Genomic DNA, 20559 nt, shown 5'->3' with positions numbered 1-20559 from the left:
GGAGGCCTCTTGTGAAGATTAAAGGAAGGAATGCTTAGTAAGCACTTAGCAATAAGGTAGATTGCTCTGATTTGCATCATTTTATCATCCGGGCTCAGAAAGGCATGGCAGGCAAATTAGAAAGCCAACGTTTTTGTTCCTGGGCCAAGTTCCAAGCACTAAACTCTCCCTCGCCCCAGTCCCCACCCCAGTCCTAACCGGGATGCTCTTTCAAATTAATCTTGTAATTCTAATTGCATGTCTGTGTCTCTTAAGGTTTATTGGGTCTTGATTCCTGTTCCCAGTCTATCTGAAATGCCACCGTTTCCATAAAAGTCAATGAAAGATCACGTCTCCCCAGGGACTCAAAAGCCTGCTTGGGCGGCGGCCGTGAGGGCCCTGAGCCCGGGGTGAACCCGAATCGCATCACACTCCCACCCGCACCCTCGGCGCACTGAGAAAAGACACCGTCCGAAGGAAGCACCGGTGCCCACCTGGACCTGTGGGTGCCGTGCTGCCAGGGCTGCCCGCTGCACGGCCTCCACCCTCGAGCCGCGTGGAAGGTGAGAAATCGTCCTGTCCACGAACTGCAAAGGGCCGCGTGCCTCTGTTTTCAGTGTGAACCGTGTTTGTTGAGGAGAATCACAGAATTGCCTCTGATACGACTCCTGCTGTAATGGAAGCGAGGGCGGGAGTATTTGTGCCTATTTTCAAGCACATTATAGCTAGACTGTGCTCCAGGAATGTAAATATGGTTAATCTTCAAAATAGGATTAATCTTATTTTAGTCGGTGTCGGTTTTTTCCATTAACTAATTATTGCTTCTCTGCATTGCCTACTTTTTTCCCTCCTTGAATCAACAAGCTACTTTCCCTAGTCAAACCTAACCTTTTAGAACTAATTTTTCTACAGATTGGCTCAAATTCTCTAATGATTTTCTGATTGTCCTCTGAGGGCCCCAGAGGTCCAAGGACCAGGGTGAGTGGGGAGGCGAAGGAGGTGGGGAGTGGCCAGGGTTAGTGAGGTTGCCCTACCTTGTTTTAATCCAATCAGCCCGAGTTTTATACAACACATCGGACTTCTGTGTAAGGTATTGCTTGAAGGAAGAATTCTACTATTTCCAAAACAGCTATTCCACTGCATTTTATGGGTGGTCACACCTAATGTATGAGTGTGATTAAAAGGGTGTAACTAGTTTATCAACCAGAACTCATACCTGTTGTAAGTGGTTCCCCTTTGAAATTATCACATTAAGACACTATAGACGTATCCCTATGATATTGCCATTTCTCAAAGCATTTTGGCATTTTTAAAGAATTGATTCCAGGGCTAATTTGTATATTCCTTTGGCTTTTTTTTTCTTTCTTTTTTTTTTAACTAGAGACAGAATCTCATTCATAAAGTGGAGATAAAAATAATACTTCTATTGTCCTGATGAACAAAGGAAAACTATGTAGGATTTACTTGGCAAAGTGTAAAACACTAAACAAATCTTATGTTTTAAAAAATTCTCTGAGGGTGGATTAGAATTTTTAAATGACTCCAAATCATTGTGAATGAAAACTATTAAACTAGATGGATAATCAAACTAGGAAGTGTCGTAAGTGATCCAAAACTAGGAGTGACTAATGCAATGGGGTTGACTTTCTTGGTGGTTTAACCTTGACTCTGAACGCAATTCCAGAAGGATAGCTTTCAAGATTAGAATAATGCTACAAGGCAACACCTTTGTTTTTGTTTTGTTTTTTTTTTTGGCCGCAGCATGCGGCATGCAGGAATCTTAGTTCCCCAACCAGGGAACTGGTCCCTGCCTTGGGAGCACAGAGTCTTAACCATTGGACTGCCAGGGAAGTCCCCAGGGCAACACCTTTGAAAGACACCATTGGTGGACATGCTCTGCTTGTTAACATTGTAGCCCCATGTCCGGGTATGGGGCTTTGGAGAGTGTGGGTCCCCTAAGGCAGTGACCGTCCCTAACCCTTGCCCCCAGAACCTGGCACGGCAGCTGGCAGGAGACAGGTAAAGAACAGATGTTGGTTGAAAATAAAGCTTTTTCAAGGCTAAGTGTGTACATATTTATAGAAATACTGATTCTTAAAAGATTTTTATAAATAGCAAACAAGATTTGAAACCTTTATTTCCCTCATACCTTTGCTCTTTGTCTCGGGTTTTCAGATGACCCAGAGACGCTAAGCGCCTCACGCATAGTCGCACAGTAAGCACATGGCAGGGTGAGGACCAAACCCGGGCTGCTGACTCCCGGCTCTGTGCTCCTTGCATTCTACCTTGTTGCCCAGGACCCAGGCCAGCTTCCTGGACACGTGACCTGTGCGTTCACCCAGGGCCCCAAGCTTGGTTTAATAATCTGCTATGCCTGTCTTGAAATTTTTAATAACTTTCAAAAAAGGGGCCTCACCTTTTCATTTTCCTCTGGGGCCCACAAATCACGTGGCCTGTCCTGCCAGGACCTTTGTGGGGATGATTCAAGGATTCCTCGTGTCTCCTTGGAGGACTGTGTCCCAGAAGCACGACTTTCTAATGCTCTACCTTGAGGATCAAAGACAGAAGCTGACAGCAAAGGAGGATGACCCAGGGCTCTCTCTCCTTGGCCTTGACTTCTGTTTGGCGCTTCATTCATGGCAACTGCTTACCGGGTGACGTCTTCCACGCCAGCTCTTCTGGGGCTCCTCCCTGTGCTGGGAGGTGGCCTGGAGCAGATGCCAGCGACACCGCCAGAGTCGGCCGGCATCAGAGTAGCTGGTTGAAAAGTGAAAAATCCTCTCCTTAGGCATAAGCACTGGCTGTTTGGTATATTGCCAAGGGAGTTTAGCTATTGTTTTTGTTTATTTTCCTACTGACTCAGCTGATTTTTCAGTGAAATGCCTGAAATGAACAGTTGTTTTCCATGTTGCGTGGGGACAGCTGTTGGTTTTTGTTGTATAGGGTTGGTTTCTCTTCTGGTGGGATCTCGCCAAGTCATAGGCTCAGCTGGTGTGACTAAGCGTGGTGCCTGCTCGTGAAAGCTAGTTTATCGGCTTGACCGTCTTCTTCCCTCCAAGGCTGGTCCTCGGCAGTGCTAGGAGATGGATAACGCCCGCCCACGTTCTCCCCTCTCCTCTGGGCGTTCCCTGACGTTCTTCCTCGCACGTAAAGTGCCCACATGCTCAGGGCCACCACCGTGGCCCCGCCTCGGCCTAGGACATGGCTCTGCATCTTCACTATTGCTTTCCCATCGGTTTACCTGTGCTGGTCCTTAGTTCCTTGGAGATCGTACTCTCTGCCACCTGACGGGGAGTGATGTTCAGCTGATGCCTTTACCCCAGTGCCTGTCTGTGTCGGCACGAGAACCACCCAGGGGCTCCCCGGTGACTGTCCTCTGGGTCATGGTTTGTGGGTGCGATGATCTTACGGAACTGGGCTCCCTGGAATTGACACATAGGACAGAGGCCATGCTTCTGAGAACAGCGAGGACTTACGCATCAGAGGCCAGTCATCACTGTAGCTGAGCAAGGGCAGATTGGCCCCGGGGCACACGGACCCACAGAGGTCTGTGGCAATGGCGAATAGCCATGGCGTTCCCCGGGGGCAGGAGAGACAGGAAACCAGCGGGTGTTGCTCGCCCTATAGCAGTAAATGAGATCAGGGGGTACTAAGCAGAGGGTGATGGCGACCACGAGGCAGACGGACATGGCCATCCCTTGCCCAGCGTCTGGGACTGAGCCTGTTCTCAGACCCAGAAGCCAGTGAAAGGGGAGGCCGGGCTTCCAGAGGAAAGACCCTGCAGCACCAGCCAGGTGTGCAGCGTGGATATCCCTCTAATCTGTCCCCAGAGGAGCCGACGGCTATTCCAGAAGACACACACTGGGAGAAGGGATCAGTCAGAGTTTTTGAGGGCTTTCGGATCCATCAATCTCAAATGTATCAGTTACCGGTTGTGTCACAAATCACCCAACACTTAGTGGCTTAAAATGACAGTTATTGTTTATTATCTCACTGTTGCTGTAGGTCAGGAATTTGGGGGGCCTTGTGAGGCATTATAGCCAGGAAGCAGCCCTCGGCCGGGGGTGAACGGGAGCCGAGCCTCAGGGGCCCGTTGGGTAACTGTGCCGGGTGCTGGCTCTCTCCCTTCCAGCCCCGCGGGCCCACTTCCTGTTGGTACCTCCTGAGATATGCCCCCCACACACTTGCACCCCTGTTTCAGGGTCTGCCTGTGCTGAACCCAGCCCAAGATGCAGGCCCTCGTGGAATAGGATGAGGGCCACTCTCTCACCTGCCTGGGACCAAGACTGCCTGTCTTTGGGGCAGAGAAGGGCACACCTGCGGGCAGGCTGCAGGAGGAGCCCCTGGGTTTCGGCTGCCTTTTAAGGAAGGTAGTGAAAAATCAGGCCTTCCCGGGACACGCTGCTGTGGTTTGTGCTACTCATAGTAAGGGACGGCATTGCTGTCACCCTCCCCGCAGGGGACAGACCAGCGGTTGGTGACTGACTCACAGGCAGTGATGGCACGGGTTGGACACTTCAGAAGTGGACGGTGCTCCAGACTGTGTGATTGTGCTGACAGAGGAGCCCAGCAGACCCGCTGTCTGGGAACGTAATGCTGGGCAGACAGAGAGGGCAGGTCAGCGACTGTGTCTGGCTCCGACTGTCCAGCACGTCTGTGGCTCACCCCAGGCGGCAGCGCCGCACATCCCATCGCCTGGGATGCGCCGGGCACCTGCTGGCCTTGTGACCTAACGCGCCACCTGCAACATCAGCGTCTTTCCAGCCAAGGTCTGAGTGATGTCCCAGCCAGAGTCCCAAAGCAGCATCGCCCCGTGGGTCCATCAAGGGGTGGCACAGCCAACCCTCCCCCTCGCCAGCCAGGTGGCCTCCATCGTGCTTCTCCCGTGCAGGGCTAGAGGGAGGCGGGGAGCCCCAGATGCCAACTCCAAGGGGAAGCTCCGAGCAGGAAGGTGGGAGGCCTGGAGCTCCAGGTCCACATTGCCATCCGCGTGTTTTCCTACGGAACCCGGCACAGTGGTTCTCGCTCGGCCCGCCCAGTATTCTCATCGAGGGGCTTTTAGAAAATATGTATTTGCCTGGGTCCCACCCCTAGAGATGTTAACTCACATGTCCTGCTTTGAGGCACAGGCATTGCCGTGTTTTAAAAGTTCTTCAGGTGACTTAAAAAAAAGACTTTATTTTGGGACTTCCCTGGCGGTCCAGTAGTTAGGACTCCGCGCTTTCACCACCGAGGCCTCGGGTTCGATCCCTGGTCGGGGAACTAAGACCCTGTAAGCCGGCAGCGAGGCTAAAAAAAACCCCCAAACTTTATTTTGAAATAATTATAGATGCATAGGAAGTTGCAAAAAAAAGTCCAGAGAGGTGCTGTTTCCTCTTAACCCAGCCTCCCCAGGGGTAACATTTTGTGTAACTACAGTAGACTGTCCAAACCAGGAAACTAACACTAGTACAACGCACAGAGTGTATGCAGGTTTCACCGGTTCTGCCAGCATTCTGCGTGTGTGCCTGCGTGTGTGCCTGCGTGTGTGCCTGTGTGTGTCTGGGCACGTCTCTGTGTGTGTGCCTGCGTGTGTGCCTGCGTGTGTGCCTGTGTGTGTCTGGGCGCGTCTCTGTGTGTGTGCCTGCGTGTGTGCCTGCGTGTGTGCCTGTGTGTGTCTGGGCACGTCTCTGTGTGTGTGCCTGCGTGTGTGCCTGCGTGTGTGCCTGTGTGTGTCTGGGCGCGTCTCTGTGTGTGTGCCTGCGTGTGTGCCTGTGTGTGTCTGGGCGCGTCTCTGTGTGTGTGCCTGCGTGTGTGCCTGTGTGTGTCTGGGCGCGTCTCTGTGTGTGTGCCTGCGTGTGTGCCTGTGTGTGTCTGGGCGCGTCTCTGTGTGTGTGCCTGCGTGTGTGCCTGTGTGTGTCTGGGCGCGTCTCTGTGTGTGTGCCTGCGTGTGTGCCTGTGTGTGTCTGGGCGCGTCTCTGTGTGTGTGCCTGCGTGTGTGCCTCTGTGTGTCTGGGCGCGTCTCTGTGTGTGTGCCTGCGTGTGTGCCTGCGTGTGCCTGCGTGTGCCTGCGTGTGTGCCTGCGTGTGCCTGCGTGTGCCTGCGTGTGCCTGTGTGTGTGCCTGCGTGTGCCTGCGTGTGTGCCTGTGTGTGCCTGCGTGTGCCTGCGTGTGTGCCTGCGTGTGCCTGTGTGTGTGCCTGCGTGTGCCTGCGTGTGTGCCTGTGTGTGCCTGCGTGTGCCTGCGTGTGTGCCTGCGTGTGCCTGTGTGTGTGCCTGCGTGTGCCTGCGTGTGTGCCTGTGTGTGCCTGCGTGTGCCTGCGTGTGTGCCTGTGTGTGCCTGCGTGTGTGCCTGCGTGTGTGCCTGCGTGTGCCTGCGTGTGTGCCTGTGTGTGCCTGCGTGTGTGCCTGTGTGTGCCTGTGTGTGTGCCTGCGTGTGCCTGCGTGTGTGCCTGCGTGTGTGTCTGTGTGTGTGCCTGCGTGTGTGCCTGCGTGTGTGTCTGTGTGTGTGCCTGCGTGTGTGCCTGCGTGTGTCTGGGCGCGTCTCTGTGTGTGTAGACCACCTGCACCCCCTTCTACCTTCACCAGCCAGCCTTCAGCTCTCCGCACTTCAGTTCCATTGTTTATAAAACCAAAGAGCTCAGTTTTATTGTGTCTGAGGTCTCTTCCAGGTCCGTTGGTGAAAATCGGGCAACTTGGGTTTGGCATTTGCTCCTGCCGGGAGGGTGTGTGAGCTGGACACTGAAGGGCGGAGAGTGGAGGGGGTGTGCAGGTGCTGAGCGTGGGCGGAGCGGAGGCCCCGGGCCTCTGAAGGAGCGCGGGTGGCAGGTGAAGGCCACGTGGTCAGGCCCCCTTCGTTTCTCACCTCGCCCAGCCCCTCCGGACCCCAGGGAAGGACCGTGGCGCAGCCGGGCTGAGGGGCCACTGCCGAGTCTCTGAGGGGCCCGGGAGCCGGTCTGACGCGTGTTTCTGAGCCTCAGGGGCGGCATCTGAGAGCGAATGCTGGGCCGGGCCAGGCAGGGGTGGAGGCAAGACTGGAGCCCTGCTCGGGCCGGCTCTGCAGGTGCGTGGGCGGGAGCGGTGGGAAGAAGGGAGCGAGGGGACGGGAGGGGAAGCGACGGCTGTGAGATCAGAGCGCCCAGGGCTGGTGGCACCGAGCGCTCAGCAGCGCCCAGGACGCAGTCCTGGTGAGCCGGTCGGCGCTGCTCTGAGTCGCGCGGGTAGAGCCCTGGGGTGGGCGTGGCTGGGGCATCTCGAGGGGCCTGGCGCTTGCGGATGGTGGCCTAGAAGCCTATGACCTTGACCAGTTGGTTCCTCTTGACCAAAGGGCCCACAGCCTCATGGCTCGTTGGCTTTGTGGGTAGAATCTCGCTTGGCAGGCTCTTGGGTGGGGGTCAGGCGCCCCTGGTGAGAAACCAGGACCTGAGTCACAGGGGCTGCAGGGAGACGAGGGAGTGTCCAGAGATCAGGAAGGGGGAGGGAGCGCCCAGGCCTTCAAGGTCAAAGGTCAAGACTTGAGGTGCGAGTTTCAGCCCCCTCCTTGGGTAGAATTAACGTCGGAGCTTCTTTGGAAACAACTTAGAAAACTGCTTTTGGAGTCAGGCCAGAAGTCACTCTTTACTAGCTCTGTGACCTTGGGAAAGTTGTTGCATAGCCCTGGGCTGTTTCCTCGTCTCTAACGGGAGGGTGACAGTATCACTCACCTCCTGGGGGAGTTGGGGCTTAGGCGACATATAGCCCCAGCGCATGCCTGGCATAGAGCAAGTGTCCTGCGTGAACCGTGTGCTGCTTTCCTCCCCTCCCCCCGCTGTATTCTGATGCTTTGACATCCGGGGTCTTGCTGACCCGGAGGGACTGCCCCTCCCACGCTTAGCCAATTCCTAGAGACAGTAAACAACCTGGCTGCAAGTGCAGTCTTCAAATACAGACAAGGCAGTCCAGAGCCACGCGCCCAACCCCTTCCTTAATCGGCTCCTGCACTCGGGGCTGCTCTCTACCTGCCCTGATCACCCCGAGGCCAGGTACCAGGCAACTGGGGCGGCCCCTATGGCTCAGCCTGCGGAAGTGATGCAAGCCAGCCAATCCTAAGCTGCTTGGCTTCCCTCACCCTCCTTCCCACGGGACCCACAGTAAAGGCTCCTCCCGCATTTCCCCTCCCTGGCTCTGTCTCCTGACAGGTGCTTCCCTGTGTGACGCTGTGGCCCGCCACGGCACGAATGCATCCTCTTCTTGAGAACTGTGACAAACGGTCGTTTCACCGGCAACCCCTCCTGATCTATTGGCCTTATCGTACTTCAAATTTTCTATCAATACACTACTTTATTAGACTTTATTTTTTAGAGCAATTTTAGGATCACAGCGAAATCAAGTAGGAGGTGGAGGTCTCCCATAATACCGCCTTCCACAGCACGTGCATGGCCTCCCCCATTATCAACACCCCGACCAGAGCGGTACGCTTGTTACAGCTGAGGAACTACACTGACACACCGCTATCAATACACTATGTTTTAAAGCATCTCACAATGCGCACTACTAATACTGCTTGTGTATACTTGTTTGGGTTGGTTCGTTTGTCAGTGTATTCGTCTAACCTTCCTGGGATGACAGACCCCAAAGCAGAGGTAGTCCCTGCCTCGGAGGCATTCTGGGTCACCGATAGTTGGAAGCATTAGGGGATGAGAGCAAAGTGCTGGGACAGAGGCAGAGCAGGTGAGCAGCTGGCAGGCCTTCTGTAGCTCATTTTTCAAGGAGAGATCGTCAGAGATCAGTTTACCAGGAAAGTATAACAACTTGGAATCTTTATATGTCTGTTTTCACCTACCAACGTCACCTTCAGATACCTAAAGCAAAAACTGAGTCATAAGGAAAAGTCAACAGATCCACATTCATAATGGGAGAATTCAAAATATTTCCCTCACAAAACGGCAGATCAAAATGGTAACAGATAATTGGTAACAATAGAAGATCTGAACAACACCATTAGTAGATATATAGAGAGAACCCTTTGCCCAATACTTTAAAAATAAACTTTTTTCTTCAAGTATACATGGAGCATTTTTTTTTTGAGTTCTTTTTTTATTTCATTAATTTAATTTTTTTTTCAGTTTTAATATTTTTAAATTAAAGTACACTTGATTTACAATGTTATGTTAATTTCTGCTGTATAGCAAAGTGATTCAGTTACATACATTATATGCATTCTTTTTTATATTCTTTTCCATTATGGTTCATCATAGGCTATTGCATATAGTTCTTTGTGCAATACAGTAGGACCTTGTTGTTTATCCATTCTATATATAACAGCTTACATCTGCTAATCTCAAACTCCCAATCCATCCCTCCCCCAACCCCCTCCCCCACAAGTCTGTTCTCTATGTCTGTGAATCTGTTTCTGTTTCTTAGATAGGTTCATTTGTGTCATATTTTAGATTCCACATATTAGTGATATCATATAGTATTTGTCTTTCTCTTTCTGACTTACTTCATTTAGCATGCTAATCTCTAGTTGCATCCATGTTGCTGCAAATGACATTATTTCATTCTTTTTTATGGCTGAGTAGTATTCCATTGTATATATGTACCACATCTTCTTTATACATCTGTCGATGAACATTTAGGTTGTTTCCATGTTTTGGCTCTTGTGAACAGTGCTGCTATGAACATAGGGGGGCATGTATCTTTCTGAATTATGGTTTTGTCTGGATATATGCCCAGGAGTGGGATTGTTGGATCATATGGTAGTTCTATTTTTAGTTTCCTGAGGAACCTCCATACTGTTTTCCACAGTGGCTACACCAACTTACACTTCCACCAACAGTGTAGGAGGGTTCCCTTTTCTCTGTGGAGCATTTTCAAAAGGTAATCACACACAAGGCCACCCACCCACCCTGATAAATACTAACACTTCTGTACAATCCCAGCCATGTTCTCTCAATACAGTGCAATGAAATGAGAAAACAAGATGGGAGGGAAAAATCCCCAAATTTTCCATGTATTTGGAAATGTTAAAGCACTTCTAAATAATTCATGATCAAAGAAGAAATCACTTGGAAAAGAGAAATAGGAGGGAGAGAAGAGGCAGGGAGACAGGTGAGGGGTCAACGGGAGCAGTTGGCTTGGGTTAAAATGGCCATGGATGAAAGAAAAATGGATTTGTGATTTGTTGAGGAGGTAACATTGGTAGAAAGAAAGCGCACTGTGGCTCTCTCCCATCCTCCTGACTAAAGCATGGAATCTCCTTCCGATTATCTGTGGCATCTCGGTCAGGCCTGGGGAGATGCTGGTCCCCTGGCATCTCCAGCATCTCCAGCTCAGTGTCTGGAGGCACTGAGCACAGCCTGGATCTCTCCCTCCCCCTGCCCTGCTCTGCACAGGCGTCTGTACCTTTTCCACAGCTCTGAGTCCGGGAAATCTGGTGTGCGTGGCTGAGGGACACGAGCTCCACTCATCCCCATGGTGCTTTCCTGGAAACCTGACGAAACAGTGTTATAATTAAGGTCACATCCTGACTAAGGACTTAGCAGCAAATAACTCATAGACCTGATATCCCCACCATGTAAATATTAATGCAATGGTTATAGAATTCAGAGATCACCTAATCCAACCTCCTTAATATACAATTATACTAAATGTTCCATAAAGATAACCATGCCGGATTTGCTCACCGCTATATTTTCAGGACTAGCACAGAGAATAAGATATAGGTGTTCTAACTGTGTTTTCTTAGATTCTGTCTTTGTCGGCTTGGCATCCATTTATCACTGGGCCAATTATGTTAGCTATATTTTCTCCCCCCAGCTTTATTGAGGTATGATTAACAAATAAAAACTGTACATATTTAAGGTATACAGTGTGAGATTTTGATATACCTTGGGAAATGATCAAGCTAACTAACATATCAATCACTTCATGTAGTTACTTTTTATGTGTGTGGTGAAAACATTTAAGATTTACTTTGAGCAAATTTCAAGTATACAATAGAGTATTTTAGTCACCATATGGTGCATTAGATCTCCAGAACTTATTCCTCTAGCATAACTGAAACTTTGTGCTCTTTGACCAACATCTCCCCATTTCCCCCACCACCCACCTGCCAGCCCATAGCAACCAACATTCTACTCTCTACTTCTGTGAGTTTGACTTTTTTAGCCCCACATGTAAATGAGATCATGCAGTATTTGTCTTTCCGTGCCTGGTTTGTTTCACTAAGCCTAACATCCTCCAGGTTCATCCAGGTTGTTGCAGATAAAAGGATTTCCTTTTTTTTGTATGGCTGAGTAATATTCCAGTGTGTGTGTGTGTGTGTGTGTGTGTGTGTGTGTGTCATATCTTTTATCCATTCATCTGTTGCTGGATACTTGGGATGGTTCCATATCTTGGCTGTTGTGAATAGCGTTGCAATGAACATGGAAGTGCAGATATCTTTTCAAGATAGTGATTTCGTTTTCTTCAGATATATACCCAGATGTTGGATTGCTGGATCATATGGTAGTTCTATTTTTAATTTCTTCAGGAACCTCCATACTGTGTTTCATAGTGGCTGCACCAGTTTACATTCCCACCAACAGTGCACAAGGGTCCCCTTTCTCCACATCCTTGCCCACACTTGTCATCTTTTGTCTTTTGATAATAGCCATTCTAACAGATATAAGGTGATATCTTTTTTTTTTTTTTTTTTGGTTTTGATGTGTATTTCCCTGATGATTAGTAATGATGAGCATTTTTCATGTGCCTTTTGGCCATTTGTATATCTTCTTTTGAGAAATATCCATTCAGGTCCTTTGTCCATTTTTTAATCAGGTCATTTTTTTCTTGTTATTGAGTTGTTTGAGTTCCTTGTGTATTTTGGATACTAACTCCTTATCAGATATGGCTTGCGAATATTTTCTTTTATTCCATACATTGTATCTTCACTCTGTTGATTGTTTCCTTTGCTGTGCACAAACTTTCTAGTTTGATACAATCCCATTTGTTTATTTTTGCTTTTGTTGCCTGTGCTCTGTTTTCATATTCAAAATATCATTATCTACACCAATGTCAATAAGCTTTTTCTCTATTTTTTCTTCCAGTAGTTTTATAGTTTCAGGTCTTACGTTTACGTCTGTAATCCATTTTGAGTTGATTGTTGTATATGGTGGGAGGCAAGGGTCTAATTGCATTCTTCTGCTGTTGATATCCAGTTTTCCCAGCACTATCTGTTGAAGAGACTGTCTTTTCCCCCATTGTGTGTTATTGGCACCTTTGTTGAAGGTCAATTGACCATGATATGTGGATTTATTTCTGGGCTCTCTATTCTTTTCCATTGGCCTATGTATTAATTTTTATGTTAGTATCATACTGCTTTAGTTATTATAGCTTTATAGTACATTTTCCTGCTAAAGATTGCTGTGACTATTCATGATCTTTTGTGGTTCCATACAAATTTTAGGATTTTTTTTTTATTTCTGTGAAAAATATCATTGGAATTTTGATAAGGATTGCCTTGAATATGTAGATCACTTTGGGTAATGTGAATATTTTAACATTTTGATTAATTCTCTAACATGGGATATTTTTCCATTTATTTGTGTCTTCTTCAGTTCATTCTATCTCTGTTTTATAGTTTTCATTGTACAGATATTTCACCTCTGATTACATTTATTCCTAAGTGTGTTAATTTTTTGATACTACTGTAAATGGAATTTTCTTAATTTCTTTTTCAAATAGTTCATTGTTAGCATATAGAAACAGAACTGAGTTTTGTATGTTGATTTTGTATCCTATAACTTTACTGTATTTATTAGTTCCAACAGTTTTTTGGTGGAGTCTTTAGGGTTTTCTATATACAATATCACGTCATCTGCAAACAGAGACAGTTTGACTTCTTCCTTTCCAATTTGAATGCCTTGTATTTATTTTTCTTGCCTGATTGCTCTGGGTAGGACTTCCAGTACTATGTTGAATAGGAGAGCATCCTTGTCTTGTTCCTAATCTTAGAGGGAAAGCTTTCAGCTTTTCACTACTTACAATGATGTTAACTGTGGGCTTGTCATATGTGACCTTTATTATGTTGAAGTACATTCTTACTATACCTAATTTGTTGAGAGTTTTTTTTTTTTTTTATCATGAAAGGGTGTTGAATTTTATCAAATGCCGTTTCACCACCTATTGAGATTATTATGATTTTTATCCTTTCTTCTGTTAATATGTTGTATTGTCATATTGATTGATTTGCATATGTTGAAACATCCTTGAATCCCAGGGATAAATGCCATTTGATCATGGCATATGAGCTTTTAAATATGATGTTGAATTTGGTTCGCTAGTATTTTGTTGAGGATTTTTGCATCTATCTTCATCAGGGTTATTGGCCTGTAATTTTCTTTTCTCATAGTGTCCTTGTCTGCCTTTGGTATGAGAGTAATGCTAGCCTCATAAAATGAGTTTGGAAGTGTTCCTTCCTCTTCAGTTTTTTGGAAGAGTTTGAGAAGAATTGGCATTAATTCTTCTTTAAATATTTACTAGAATTCACCAGTGAAGCCGTCAGGTCATGGACTTTTTTTTGTTGGGAGGTTTTTGGTTACTAATTCAATCTCCTTACTCATAATTGGTCTATTCAGATTTTCTATTTTTTCATGATTAAGTCTTGATAGGTTGTAGGTTTCTAAATGTTGATCCATTTCTCTAGGTTAAGCAATTTGTTGGCATATAATTGTTCATAGTAGTCTTTTAATCTTTAGTATTTCTGTGGTATTAGTTGTAATATCTCCTATTTCATTTACAATTTTATTTATTTGAGGCTTCTCTCTTTTTTCCTGTCTAGCTAAATAGTGGTCAAAATTTTTTTTCATTTTAAAGAACCACTCTTTGTTTTATTGATCTTTTAAATTGTTTTTCTAGTCTCTATTTATTTCTTCTCTGATCTTTATTAGTTCCATCCTTCTGCTAACTTTGGGCTTTGTTTGTTCTTCCTTTTCTAGTTCCTTGAGGTATTAAAGTTAGGTTGTTTATTTGAAATCTTTCTATTTTCTTATTGTAAGAATTTATTTCTATAAACTTTCCTTTTGGAGCTGCTTTTGCTGCTTCCCATAGTTTTTGTATGTTGTGTTCGATTTTCATTTGTTTCCAGGTAATTTTGATTTCTTTTTAAATTTATTCTTTGACTCATTGATTATTCAGATGCATGCTATCAATTTTCCATGTCTGTGAATTTTCCAATTTTCCTCCTATTATTCATTTCTACTTTTATACCACTGTGATTGGAAAAGATACCTGATATGATTTCATACTTCTAAAATGTGTTAAGATGTGTTTTGTGGCTTAGCATATGATCTATCCTGGAGAGTGCTCAGTGTGCACTTGAAAAGAATGTCTATTCTGCTGCTGTTGGATGGAATGTTCTGTTTATGTCTGTTAATTCCATTTGGTCTAAAGTGTAGTTCAAGTCCAATGTTTCCTTATTGATTTTCTGTTTGGGCCATCTATGCATTGCTGAAGTGAGATATTTAAGTCCCCTTTTATTATTATATTGCTGTCTATTTATCCTTCCAGTTTATTAATATTTGTTTTGTATATTCAGGTCATTCAATGTTGAGTACATACACATTTACAATTGTTGTATCCTCTTAATGAATTGACCCCTTTTTCATTGTATAATGGCCTTCTGTCTCTTGTGACAGTTTTTTACTTAAAGTCTATTTTGTCTTGATGTAGACTTGTCTGGTCTGCTCTGTTTTGGTTTCCATTTACATGGAACATCTTCTTCTATACCTTCACTTTCACCCTATGTGTGGACCTAAAGCTAAAGTGAGTCTCTTGTAAGCAGCATAGAGTTAAACTGAGCTTTTTAATCTATTCATCCACTCTGTGTCTTCTGATTGGGAAGTTTAATCCATTTATATTTAAAGTAATTATTAATAGGTAAGGACCTACTATAGCCATTTTGTTAATTTTTAAAAATTGCTTTGTAGGTTCCTTGTTGGTTTTTTTCTTTATGATTACCATGAGGCTTACATAAAGCTTCTTATAACATTTATTATAGTCCACTTTATGCTGATAACTTAACTTACAACCACATACAGAAACTCTACATTCTTTCCTCTCCTTATCCTACGTTTTATGTTTGATGTCACAGTTTACATCTTCTAATATTGTATATCCATTAACAAATTATTGTAGCTATAGTTTAAAAAGTGCTTTGTCTCTTAACTTTTATACTAGAGTTAAAAGTGATGTATGTACCACCATTACAGTACTAGAGTATTTGAATTTGACTATATTCTTACCTTTACAGTGAGTTTTATACTTCCATATGTTTTCATGTTGTTGGCTAGTGTCCTTTCATTTTAACCTGAAGGACTCCCTTTACAGCTTTTTATAAGGCAGGTCTGTTGGTGATGGACTTCAGCTTTTTAATTTTTAAATTTTTTTGGTCTGGGAAAGTCTTTATCTCTTTTTAATTTCTGAAGGACAGCTCTGCTGGGTATAGTAATTTTGGTTGGCAGTTTTTTCTTGTGACACTTTGAATGTATCATCCCACTCTCTCCTGGCCTGTAAGATTTCTGATGAGAAATCCACTGATAGCCTTATAAGAGTTTCCTTGTATGTGACAAGTCACTTTTCTCTTGCTTCTTTCAAAGTTCTCTCTTTGTCTTTAACTTATGAGAATTTGATTATGATATGTTTTGGTGACGATCTCTTTATGTTTAGTCTATTTGGGGTTCTTTGGGCTTCGTGGATCTGGATGTTCAGGTACCTCTCCAGATTTGGGAGGTTTTCTCTAATTTTTAAAAATAAGCTTTCTGTCCCTTTCTCTATAGGAGCAGTTCCACGTGTAGATGTATTTCTGATGTATCTGTGGGGAGGAAGGTGATCTCCGCGTCTTACTCTTCCGTCATCTTCCAGGCAATCTCTATCCCTTTCTCTTTCTCTGCTCCTTCTGGGACTTTAATAGTATCAGTAAATTGGTTTGCTGATGGTGTCCCATCAGCAAATTCTTATAGGCTTTCTTTTTTTCCCGCTTCATTTCATTTTTGTTCCTCTGACTTAGTAATTTCAAGTGACTTGTCTTTGAGCTTGCTGATTCTTTCTTCTGCTTGATTGAGTCTCATGTTGAAGTTCTCTGTCAAATTTTTCAGTTCAGTCACTGTGTTCTTCAGCTACAAAAATTGTTTGGTAATTTTTTATTGTTTCTCTTGGTTAAGCTTCTCATTTTGTTCATGTATTGTTTTTCCGATTTTGTTTAGTTTATCTGTGTTCTCTTGTAGCTCACTGAGCTCCTTTAAGATGATTATTTTGAATTCTTTGTTAGGCAGTTCATAGATTTCTATTAACCAATTAATCAGTTATTAGTGCTTTATTTTGTGCCTTTGGTGGTATCATGAGTCCCTTATTGCCTTCTGTGTATTTGAAGAAGTAGTCACTTCTCTGAGGCTTTACACACTGGCTTTTGCAGGGAAAACTCTTCACCAGTCAGTCTGTCCAGAGATTCTGGGCAGGCCAGCTGATGGGTTCCATAGGCTGGCTTGCTGCTGGAGTCCTTAAGGGGCTGGCCTTTTGCCTATGCCACTGGCTGGGTGGGCCTGGCACCTGGGTCCATTGGGGCCAGCCTGGTGCCTGGGTCTGCAGTGGTGTACCTGGAACATGAGTATACTGGGATGGGCCTGGAGACTGGTCCACAGGTGTGGGCTGGGATGCTGGGTCCATGGAACTGGCCTGGTTGCTGGGGTCCACAGGGTCAGGCTTGGAGACTGGGTCTGCAGGGATGGTCCAGGAACCTGGGTCTGTGGGGACCAGCCTGGTGCTGGGGTGGGGTTTGAGCCCAAGTCCTCAGGCCAGTTTGGCATTGGGATGGGCCTGATGACTGAGTCTACAGAGACGAACCTGGTCCTGAGTCTTTGGGGGCTGGCTTGGTACCAGGGTCCACAGGAACAGGCATGGAGCCTGGATCCATGGAGGATGGCCTGGTACTGGGTTAGCCTGGAGCCTGAGATCATGGTGACGGGCCTGGAGCCTGAGTCTGTGGGGGCTGACCTGGGGCCTGGGTCCATAGGGGAAGTCCTGGAGCCCAGGGCCATACATGCCGGCCCAGCACCGGGGTTCACGGGGACAGGCCTGATGCTGTGGTCCACGGCAGAGATGGGTGCTCGCTTCACTCTCCTTCCTCCATGAAGTGGGTATCTTTCTCCGTGCTGCACTGTAAGGAGGTGGGGGAGGGGTGGCGCAGAGCCTTAGGCCATTCAGGCTCTGCTCCAACAAAACACTACGGACTGAGTGGATTATAGACACAGACATTTATTTCTCATGGTCCTGGAGGCTGCAAACCAAAATCAGGGTGCCAGCATGGTTGGGTTCTGGTGCACTGCAGAATGCTGACCTCTCCCTGTGTCCTCACGTGTTGGAAAGGGCAAGGGAGCTCTCCTGGCCCTCTTTTATAAGGACACTAATCTCATGCATGAGCGCTCTACCTCCCAAAGATCTCCCAAAGGCCCTACCACCTAGTACCATCACAGGGGACATTAGGTTTCAACATACAAATTTTGGGAGAACACAGACATTCAGACCACAGTACATGGGTGATGTGAAACTGTCCTTCCTACTGTCTTCATTGCATCTCTTCTTATTTCTCTGCTCTACTCAGGTGCTGTAAACTCTCACCTGGATTCCTTAGCCCTTGTGAAGGTATTTCCATGTGTGGATGGTTGTTCAAATTGATGTTTTTTGAGGGACAAGGGCTGGAAACGATTTTGCCATCTCGCTGATATCACTCCTAGTAAGTATATTTTCCTACTTTATGCATTCCTTTTTTTTTTAATTTTTAAAAAATTTATTTATTTTATTTTTGGCTGTGGTGGGTCTTTGTTGCTGCATGTAGGCTTTTCTCTAGTTGCAGAGAGCGGGGGCTACTCTTCGTTGCAGTGCGCAGGCTTCTCATTGTGGTGGCTTCTCTTGTTGTGGAGCACAGGCTCTAGGCATGTGGGCTTCAGTAGTTGTGGCATGTGGGAGTTGTGGCTCGCAGGTTCTAGAGCACAGGCTCAGTAGTCGTGGCGCACGGGCTTAGTTGCTCCGCAGCATGTGGGATCCTCCCGGACCAGGGCTCAAACCCGTGTCCCCTGCATTGGCAGGCGGATTCTTAACCTCTGCGCCACTAGGGAAGCCCCTATTTTATGCATTCTTGATACTCTGGCATTTGGGGGTCTTATAGACCCTGGGCGAGACTGCCCTTCCCAGAACTAGCCAGTTCTTAGAGCTAGCAAAGGGCTTGACCGGGGGCACACCTTTCCCATGCAAATCAGACAATCCCAAGTCTGTCCTCAACCAGCGCTTTATCTAACTCTCACACACCAGGTCAATATTTTCTCTGCCCTAAACCATCCCGGGGCCAGGTACCAGGCAACTAGAGACCACCCGTAGTGCCCAAAGCCCACTGGAATCATTCAGTCTAGTCAATCCTGAGCTCTTTACCCTACACTGCTTCCTGCAGAAGCCCCAGTACAGGCTCTGACTCGGCTTTCCCTCACTCCCGTCTTCTGCCTCCTGAGGGTCCTAAGTTTCCCCTGTAGCCCTGCTTGGAGCGGTGTGTTCCCTTCTCTTGGGAAAATAAGTTCTTCTTTCAATGGCATTGCCCTCTCTGTGTCTCCTCCATAATTAAAACCCCACAGTACATTTCAGAACAGAAGGTGCCTAATAAATACTCGACTGTCTCAATGAATGAAAGAGTGAATGGATGAATTAAAAATAATGTCCACAGATCTTAAGTGGCTTGCCCAAAGTCACCCAGCCAGGCAACAGTCAAAAACTGAAACCCTCTGTCACTCAACTTTTATTTGTTGCTACCTTCCTTTGGGACTCAGAGTACTTGCCCTGTTGGTGAACAAGGAGCTGGCATATCTAAAGAATACACACAGCCAAAAAAATACAACTCTATCATATCGTAAATTTGATCTCTCGAAACCATTCTTTCAGGCTATCACACAATAAAATGTGTATTTCCGTCATAACTGTATTTGCTTTTTCAGAATTTAAGAGGTTTTTAGGGATGATTCCTATGTTTCTTTTTAAAAGCTGTTTCAGATTCTTGTTAGTGTCCTTTGATGCATAAGGGTTTTTAATTTTGATGAAGTCCAATTATCACTTTTAATTTATTGCTTGGACTTTTGTTGTCATATTTAAGAAACCATCGCCTAATCCAGGGTCATAAAGATTTATCCTGTATGTTTCCCTCTAACAGTTTCACAGTAAAAAATTTAACATTTGTGTATGCCAGCTGTAGTACTGTACTACTGTACTTTTCAAGGTACTGTACTGTAAGATTAAAAATGTTTTCTTTAAAAAAAATTTAACATTTGGAAAATAAAATAAAATAAAGCTGTTTCATGGAGAGGTGAATGGAGGCCCTCTTTTTCTTGTAGTAAGTTGCCCTGCAGCAAGCAGAAGCTTCCAGAACTGTCCCACCAGTGAATCTTCTCAAAGGCAGTTCTTGCATCTTCCAAGTTTTTGAAGGCATTGCTATGGGACTTCAGCTGGGAGGGCTTGAAGAACAGGGTCTCTGGAATCTTTTTCATGTTGTTTCAGTGCTTTACCATCTTCCACTAGCAAGGGCAGCCTGAAGGGTGAGAGTGAAGGGGAGGCAGCAGAAGCAAAGGTCTTAGGGATTGAAGACCTTCTCTTGTGACCTTTCTTCCCCTCATTGCTGCCCGAGTGCAAGAGGCCCTGCAGGTTAAACCAAGGAATGACTGTAGGCTTTGGGGAACTGCTGTTCTATGAGATGATCTGAGTGGCAGAGGATGAGGGCAGGGAAATGCAAGCTAGAAACCAGGGACTGTCTATATACTGTGATGGCTCAGAGAGGAGTCCTCACGCCAGTCAGACTTGGGTTTGAATTCTACTCGTATGACCTTAAATATGCTGACTAAGCCTCAGAATGTGCATCTGTATAATGGGACTTACAACACCCACCTTCCCCCCTTATTTTCAGAATTAGATGACATAGTAACACAGGATCAATTAAGTGCTCACCAAAAGGAAGCTGTTGTTGCATTTCTTGGGCAGATCTACAGGGAAGTGATAGTTTCACAGAAAAGGTCTTGAACGTTTGATGTTGATGTGAGCGTGGCTGGTATCTGCCCAGGGCCAGATCACCTTAAATGCCCAGGCTTGGAGACTTCAAGGCGGGGGAGAGAATTGCAAATTTGGACAGACTCGCGGAATCACTCCTTCCCGGAGCTGGGAGATCTGCCAGGGGAGGCCCAGCAGATGCTGATCTCATTTCTTTGTTCCCTGTGTGCATCCTGGGACAGAGGTTGGCTGGTCCCCAGCTCGTACCACAGTTAATGGGATGTGCTCAGTTCTAGGAATTTGATAGTCAACACTGGACAGACGTTAACTGATCACCTACTGTGTACAGTGCACTAGGCTTACAGAGTCTATTCTTGTCCCTCCTCATGAACCAAATGAGAAGCTGAACTTCCCTGGAAGCAAACAGGCTGGAAACTACCTGCTTCTGTCCAGGGCTGAGGTTGTCCAGAGCACTGTAGAAAAGAGTCATTGTTGATCATAAAGTCAGTGGCTATTTGTGACTTTCCAATACAACTTAACCAAAGGTCATTGCAAAACTTCAGGAGGAA

General features: G+C 46.0%; 1 long non-coding RNA gene across 1 annotated transcript in view; it reads left to right on the top strand.

The window, feature by feature from the left end:
* Positions 1–333: 333 nt before the first annotated feature.
* LOC132356803 (uncharacterized) overlaps positions 334–20559 on the top strand; it is a 38297-nt gene continuing 18071 nt past the window's right edge. Inside the window, exons 1-2 of the long non-coding RNA XR_009500076.1 lie at positions 334–542; positions 17574–17705. This is a non-coding gene — a long non-coding RNA (uncharacterized LOC132356803). The remainder of the gene's footprint in view (positions 543–17573; positions 17706–20559) is intronic.

Source organism: Balaenoptera ricei, chromosome 2 (genome assembly GCF_028023285.1).
Source record: "Balaenoptera ricei isolate mBalRic1 chromosome 2, mBalRic1.hap2, whole genome shotgun sequence".
Taxonomy (NCBI): Eukaryota; Metazoa; Chordata; class Mammalia; order Artiodactyla; family Balaenopteridae; genus Balaenoptera; species Balaenoptera ricei.
This window is presented reverse-complemented; position numbering and strand designations above follow the sequence as displayed.